At 40.7% G+C, this 7,401-nt stretch overlaps 1 long non-coding RNA gene across 1 annotated transcript; it reads right to left on the reverse strand.

Annotated features, from left to right (window-relative positions):
• Positions 1–2,015: 2,015 nt before the first annotated feature.
• On the reverse strand, positions 2,016–3,897 carry LOC122938216. Its single transcript, XR_006389989.1, has 4 exons — positions 3,861–3,897; positions 3,151–3,201; positions 2,699–2,734; positions 2,016–2,047 (listed from the first exon to the last, which is right to left on the reverse strand). It is a non-coding gene; the product is annotated as an uncharacterized LOC122938216 (long non-coding RNA).
• Between the last annotated feature and the right edge of the window lie 3,504 nt (positions 3,898–7,401).

Genomic DNA, 7,401 nt, shown 5'->3' on the forward strand with positions numbered 1-7,401 from the left:
CTATTGGGACAGATTGTGTCAGAGAAAACGGATCTATCCCCATTGACTTATATTGTGTGCCAGGACAGATCCGTTTGGCTCCGCTTTGTCAGGCAGACAGCAAAACGCTAAAGCGTTTTGGTGTCCGCCTCCAGAGCGGAATGGAAACTGACCGGAGGAAAACTGATTCATTCTGAGCGGATCCTTTTCAATTCAGAATGCATTAGGGCAAAACTGATCCGTTGGTCCTGAACGGACCTCACAAAGGGAAAGCCAAAACGCGAGTGTGAAAGTAGCTTTAACTCAAAAAGGAGAAAAAGCATTATATAACATATATGTATAATCATATTAAATAGAACCTAGTGCAAGATATATCTCCTTAACCTATATATTTTCTAAAGATGTTAAAAATAACAACGGACCATTACTCACCACCAATCCCCTGCCACTGCTCTGGTGGCCACGGCTTTGAGTGCCTTATACCAGCTTAACAGCCCAGAAATGCTAGGAATGGTCGGCTAGGCCTATGACTTGCCTTAGGGGGTGACCTGCCTTATCCTATGGTTGACTGAATGGACCTCTTCTAGCATTTCCGGCGTGTAAAGCTGGGACAGGAAATGTGGAGCGCTGAGGACGGAAGCAGGGATGGAATGGCGGCTGTATTAGATCCGGCATGTAGCGTTTTTGTTATTTTTAACATTTTCTGGTCTATTATAAATATATATTCTGAATACTACTCTAAAGGGGCTCTGCAGTTTTTCTTTCTGATGATCTGTCCTCTGGATAGATCATCAGCATCTGATTGACGGGGTCCGACACCGATATGCTGTTTCAGAAGACAGTAGCGCTGTGGCCTCCACGCTGTTTACCGTAGGCCCAGTGAGTTCATGACTGATATCACTGGCCTGGGCGCAGCTAAGCTCCATTCAAGTGACCAGGGCTCAGCCGCGCCCAGGCCGGTGATACTAGTCGTGACATCACTGGACCTGCGGTAAACAGCGAGAAGGCCGTGGCGCTACTGGAGAGTGGCTGCCGTCTCTAACCACTGATCACCCTGCACTAGGTGTTATTTAACCAGAGGATAGATCATCAGAAAGAAAAAGCTGCAGAACCCCTTTAAGATTACACTTCCTCTTTTAAACTAAACTTACTTTACCTCTATAAAGACAAAAGGGTTATATAAACTATATTAAATACAATCTATGACTCTGTTAATGAAAGATACCACCCTGGTCCTTGTCCTTCTCATTATCTGTCTCAGTGGAAGGCAGGACTTGGTGCAAGATGTTTCTTCATCCTCTTCTTGGTCTTCATGTCCCTCTTCTCTGTCTCTTTCATTTTCCACTTCACTTTCTTCCTCATCACTTTCTTCTCCAATTTCTTCTTGCTCTTCATCCTCTTCTCCTTCCTCGTCTTCTTCATCTCCTCCTTCATATCCTTCATCACTTCCTTCTCCTTCTTCTCCAATTTCTTCTGTATCATCTTCTGATTCTTCATCTTCTTCTTCATCTGAATCATATCCTTCTTCATCATCCTCTTCCTCTGTGTATGATTCCAGTGAAAGATGTTCCTATAAACACAATAAAGCAGATGAAATACTGTAAGATCTACCTCATGCTTTTCTGCTTAAAGAATGTCTTGTCATGTGCAAGGTAACTGCCATCTTGACAACGGCCTCAGGAAAATGATTGCCATCTATGTACCTTTCCTATATAATAATATATACATAATAAATAACTCCTATTCATCCTATGGATTATTGTATAGGATATTACTATATCAATTACATTCATTTCACCAGTGTATAAGACAATGGAGGGTGAAATACAGATCTATATTAAAATATTGGCACATTTTCAATGATCCCTAATGCGGCATTTCACATCACTTACTTCATCCAAGGAGATCCTTATGCCATCGTCCAGCTTCATGAAGATGGTCTACAATATAACAGGTAAGAATGAGCTCCTCTCTCACTGTTATTACCTACATTCTTCAGGAATACTTTACAATGTAGAGAAATAGAGGCTCTTACCCCGTCCTCAGAATCCTCCTTGCCGTCTTCATCCTTATTGACAGAAAAAAAGATAAAACAGACCGTGAATAACGGTATATATTACATTTTCCGGGGGGTTCAAGTCTTTTTCAATATTTTTCTACAGTGAGAAATATGATAATTGGCTTATTTCTGAGTTCCTCTGTATACAATTATGGCGTCTTAAAGGGCCTATGAAAGTATTCTAATGGGGGGCCCAATCATTGCTTCAGTCTATTAGTCAGGATGTGGTGTCATAAAAAGGGGCAGTTGTCTGGGGGAATCTATGGATGGTGAATTATTAGGATGGTGTGTGACTCCAAAGGGCACCTAGTGTGAAGAACAAATTATGAGACAGCGGATGCTGTAAGACCCACTTCATGATTAGCTAGTCATAGGAGAAAAGGGCCCCCGAACATAGCTATAGAGATCAGACAACCCCCATCATTAGCTCCATGTCTGTCCATTTGCTGTGTTTGGTAAAGATCATCCATTTTCTAGTGACTATGGCTGAACTACTGTACCAGGCACATCCCATGGACCCAGGCGGCACTGTTATTTTTTTGGGGGAAACAAAACTGAATATTTTAATCCAATTAGGGAAAATTGTATTGACTTTTTGGTGCATAGAAAGACTCAATGCATATATTTTGCTTTCAAATAATGATTTGTAACATCACTTACATAGCATTCAAGCATCTTCAGTCCGTCTTCTCTTCTCTGTCAAAATATGATTGAATATTGTAAATAAAAAAATATAAAATATGTTATTGGGAACTTAGGGATGAAAATGATTTGGCTGTGAAGGAATAGACTTACTTTTTTGGAGGACAGGAGGTGGGTTTCTACTTATTTGATAAATTGCTACCATGTAAGAAATGCGCACATATAGTGTACTACCTTCCCCTAGAATACTGTAACGGTCTGTGCCGCTCACTGACACAGTTTTTCACACCCACTGCTGTAAGACTATTTATTTCCATAGATCTTGGGTATAGCAGAGATATCCACAGAAACATTAGACAACCCATCAAAACTTGCAAAATTTGTGATAAATAAAAATCTAACATCTATGGCCTTTAGATATACAATATAATGGAACAAATATGATTACAGTATGTACTGATATCACTTACTTCTTCCTCAAACATCCGCAGCATCTCTCTCATGTCCTCCATAGCAGTGACCTAGAACACGGCATATTCTACTTAGTGATGAATTATATCTATAAACTATAGAAATAACATATTTCCTAATTACTTATCAAATGTGAGTTCTCTCAGTAATAATCTAGATGTTAAAGCCTGAATGATTTTTATAGGGCGGCTAAGGGTATGTTCAAATTTGAGCCTTTAATATTGGATACTATGTAGTGGAAAGCTTATCAAAAATTCCAAATCGGTTAGAATTGGAAAAAAATCCACTCTGCAACAGTTTTATGAGTTTGCATCCTAAGGTTCAAGGCAATCACAGAAAACAAACGGCTTCTCCGATCTTCATGCAGGGAAGCCGTTCAGACCTCAGGAGTGCAGCACAATTGATCACAGCATCTGAGGGGATAAATATCTGTGATCACAGAGTGTCCGCTGCTTAAATCAGCAGAAACCCACTGGATAAAATGCCCACTTATCCTTGCGAGGCGGTACCATATTCAAAGATGTGACTTTTGATGTACATGTATGGTGGTGGTCGGGAAGGGGTTAAGCCCATAGAACCCCTTTATATAAAGTATTAATAAGACTAGAAGGTTTTATTAAAAAAAAAAAAATGTTTTTAGACCTTAATATATTACTTCTTTATTCGTATCTGAAGGAGAAATGAAAATGAACACAAACGTGGCAATTACCTCGTCCTCTTCAAAGGAATCCATGCTGTTGTCCATCTACATACAAGTAAAGTGCAATGTAACAAGATGTTATAAAGAGTTAAATACAGGGATCTGGATATATTATATATAGGACAAATAGCAGTTTAAGGCCACTTTCACATAGTCAGTATTAGCTCAGTATTTTCAATCAAACATACAAAGACAAAGAATAATAGAAACATCTTCTTCCGTGTTTCGGAGCCGCTCCGGATTTTACCTTACAAATACTGACACAAAATACTGATGAAAATATGTCCATGTGAACTTCCTGATATATTTTCTGTATCAGATCGTCATGGATTTCTGCTGCAGACTGCCAATGGACAAGAAGAGTTTGCGAGCCCCTTGCCCTTTATGTATTTCTAAGAATCTTCCAGAAGCTCTAAGCTGTGACAGTCATTACTACCTGCAGTCTAATAGACAGCAGGACGCTGCTTTTAAGGTAACAGGGCCCCTTGTTGTAAAGCTCCTGTGAATCAGGTGGAACCTTCAGGGATTATTTCCAGTATAACAACCAGGACTCATTTTAACCCTTATCAGGAAATAGTAAAGGTTCTCCTTCAATAACTGCTCTTGAATCCATGAGGAATTGATGTAAAAAAATACATTGAAAATTTGTAAAACGTGTATTGTACAAAAGGAAATCAATTATTTGCTAAAAATGTAATATTTCATTAAGTCCTCTCCAAACCTAATGGTATTAATTCATTTTTGGCTTAATTTTGGGAAAAAATCATGTTAAAATGACATATTTTTGTGATCACAGACATTGCCTTGTGGTGTCTGCTGTTTCATACAGTAGAAACCCATCGGCCGGGCCCCTCAGAGGGAATATACTGCTGCTTCTCCCTGTACACAGATGGAAACATCCAGTGTCGGGGAAGGGGAGGAGCCAATGGCAGGCGGGGACAGGGAGGAGCCTCCCTAGCATCGCGGGTGACTAGGTCTGGAGAAGAATTAAAGGGATATTACTATTTCAGCAAATAGATGGAGCTGTATGATGAGCTATTATATCTGTATATTGTCCTCTTATATATGTACTTTCTACAGCAGAAATCCATGATCCAGACTAGAAGTTTTTATATAAAAATCTATTTTCCAGACATTAATATATTAACCCTTTATTTGTATATAAATAGAAATGAAAGTAAAGAAAACATGACAATTACCTCGTCCTCCTCAAAGAAATCCATGCTACTGTCTCTGTCCATCTACATATAAGTTGAATGAAATGTAACAAGATGTTAAAGAGTTAAATACAGTGATAGGAATATGGTATATAGGCCAAATAGCAGATTAAGGCCACTTTCACACGGTCAGTATTTGCTCCGTATTTTATCAGTATTTATAAGCTAAAACCAATAATGAACATACAAAGTAAAAGACTAATGGAAAGGTCTTCTTCTATGTTTGGGACTCGTCATCAAAAATACTGACACAAAATATGTCAATGTGAACTTTCTAATATATTTTCTGTATCAGATCATCATGGATTTCTGCTGTAGAAAGGACATGTATGAGAGCAAATTATGAGCCTCCCTCCAATAGCTTATCATTATTTATTGAAAATGTAATATCCCTTTAAGTCTTCTCCAGACCTAGTGCTATTAATTCATTTTTTTCTTAAAATTGCATAAATTTGTGAATTCACAACATTTTGGTACCATAGCTACTCCATGCAATAAAACTGCTATATGTGGTCTAATTCCTATAGCGCCAATAAAAACTTCAAAAACCTAATACTAATAGATGAGACTTTTATTGATGTGCGGCACAGAAGTACTTGGGATCCTATAACTGCTTTTTAGTATTTTAAATATCATTACTGCCAGGTCTGAACGAACCAGAATAACGGAACATTCCTGCTTCTGACTAGAGATGAGCGAATCGATTATACCGGATCTAATTCTCTTATCAGCAGGGCTTCTTAATACGTGTCCGTAGGTGAACAAGATTGATAGGGCCGGATATTTGGCCTGGCAGTGAGAATTGCTTGTTTGCGCTGCTGCTCCGATTAGCGGAGTGAGGGCACAAGCAAGAAATTGTCAGGACCGGGCTAAATGTCCCGCTCTGCCAATCTAGCGGCAGGTGGGCGCTTCTTCTCATGCAGTGACAGCCCCTCACAGGTGATGAATCGCTGCTGATAAGACAGATACTGTATATTACAAGCGATTCTCTAGTCTACACTTTTTGACCCTCAGATAGGGGCTATTTGGCGACTTAAATTGACCCCTATTTGACAATTAAAGGCGTTGTCCAGGTTCATAGCTGAACCCGGTCTTAACCACATCTTCACTCATTTAGCCTGTATGAGTGGAGCGTTGGACCGTTTCTTGCTCCGATGCTCCCCCTTGCCTTGCGCTGCATCGCGCAGGGCCAGGTCTGTATTGTTTGCACCCCACTGTTCTAGGCGGAGACTTCTGCCTAGCAGTGATCCCGGTGAGGTCACCGGCACAAATGGGCAGTCTATATATCGCTATCGTAGGCTCTAAAACAGCCAAGGGCAGCGCTATAAGACGGCCACTTTGTGCCGGTGACATCGCGGGGATCTCTCAGGCTCCACTCATACAGGCTAAGTGAGAGAAGATAAGATTCTATCCTGGGGCAGCTTTGTACCCAGACAACCACTTTAATGTCAGATGCTTCCCCCTAGAAGTAAAGGCGGAGGGGGCTCTGCTTACTCACTGCTCTCCCTTTGAAGTATAAGACGTTTGGCCGCATTCACATAGCGCAGATTTAATCACTATTCTGTGTCCATATTTTTAAGCCAAAAGATTTATGATAAGATTTTCTTATGGATACAAACTAGTGATGAAATCTCTACTGTGTGACAGAGATCCCATGGGAAGAGCTGAGTTCCCAGCACCTGACTGTCTTGAGTGTGCGCTCTCCATTAAAGTGTATGGGAGTTACAGAAAGAGACAGTCTTGTAATAGGTGAGAGTCCCAGAGGTGGCGCCTGCAGCAATAAGGGGCACATAGATATCCCATAAATGTGTGAGCCTGGAATACCCTGTGAGATCCTGCCCAGTGTGTAGCCGTTACTGGTCTCCCAGATAACAGATACAGCTCTGCTATGTGTATGCAGTGTTCATGGCCGACTTTTCAGAATGAGCAGATTTCCCATTACATTCTCATAGACACCTAAGTCTCACATGAGGGTCAGGGTTAGAGGATGATGGGAGCAGATTGGGGTAGAAACCTGTAAAGGTGCCTGTGGGCTCAACAGACGCTCCTCGCTCGGTCGGGAAATCAGCAGTTTCTGCAGAATCTCCAGAAAAGGGCAGTTTATATTCAAATCAAACTGTGCATGTGCCAGCAGTGACCAATCATATGCCAGCTGCCAATCATATGCCAGTCCCATGACCTCTGACCTCCAGCCAGCTGCACTTCATACTGTAAACTGGCAATACCTATAATGCCATCTGACATGAAGGAATCAATCAGATGAAATATCACATATAGCAATGGCCTGTTCTCACCAGTCTGCCCAGTATGAAATGGATGCCTCCATAAATACC

The sequence above is a fragment of the Bufo gargarizans genome, chromosome 5, assembly GCF_014858855.1.
Source record: "Bufo gargarizans isolate SCDJY-AF-19 chromosome 5, ASM1485885v1, whole genome shotgun sequence".
NCBI classification, from domain to species: Eukaryota; Metazoa; Chordata; class Amphibia; order Anura; family Bufonidae; genus Bufo; species Bufo gargarizans.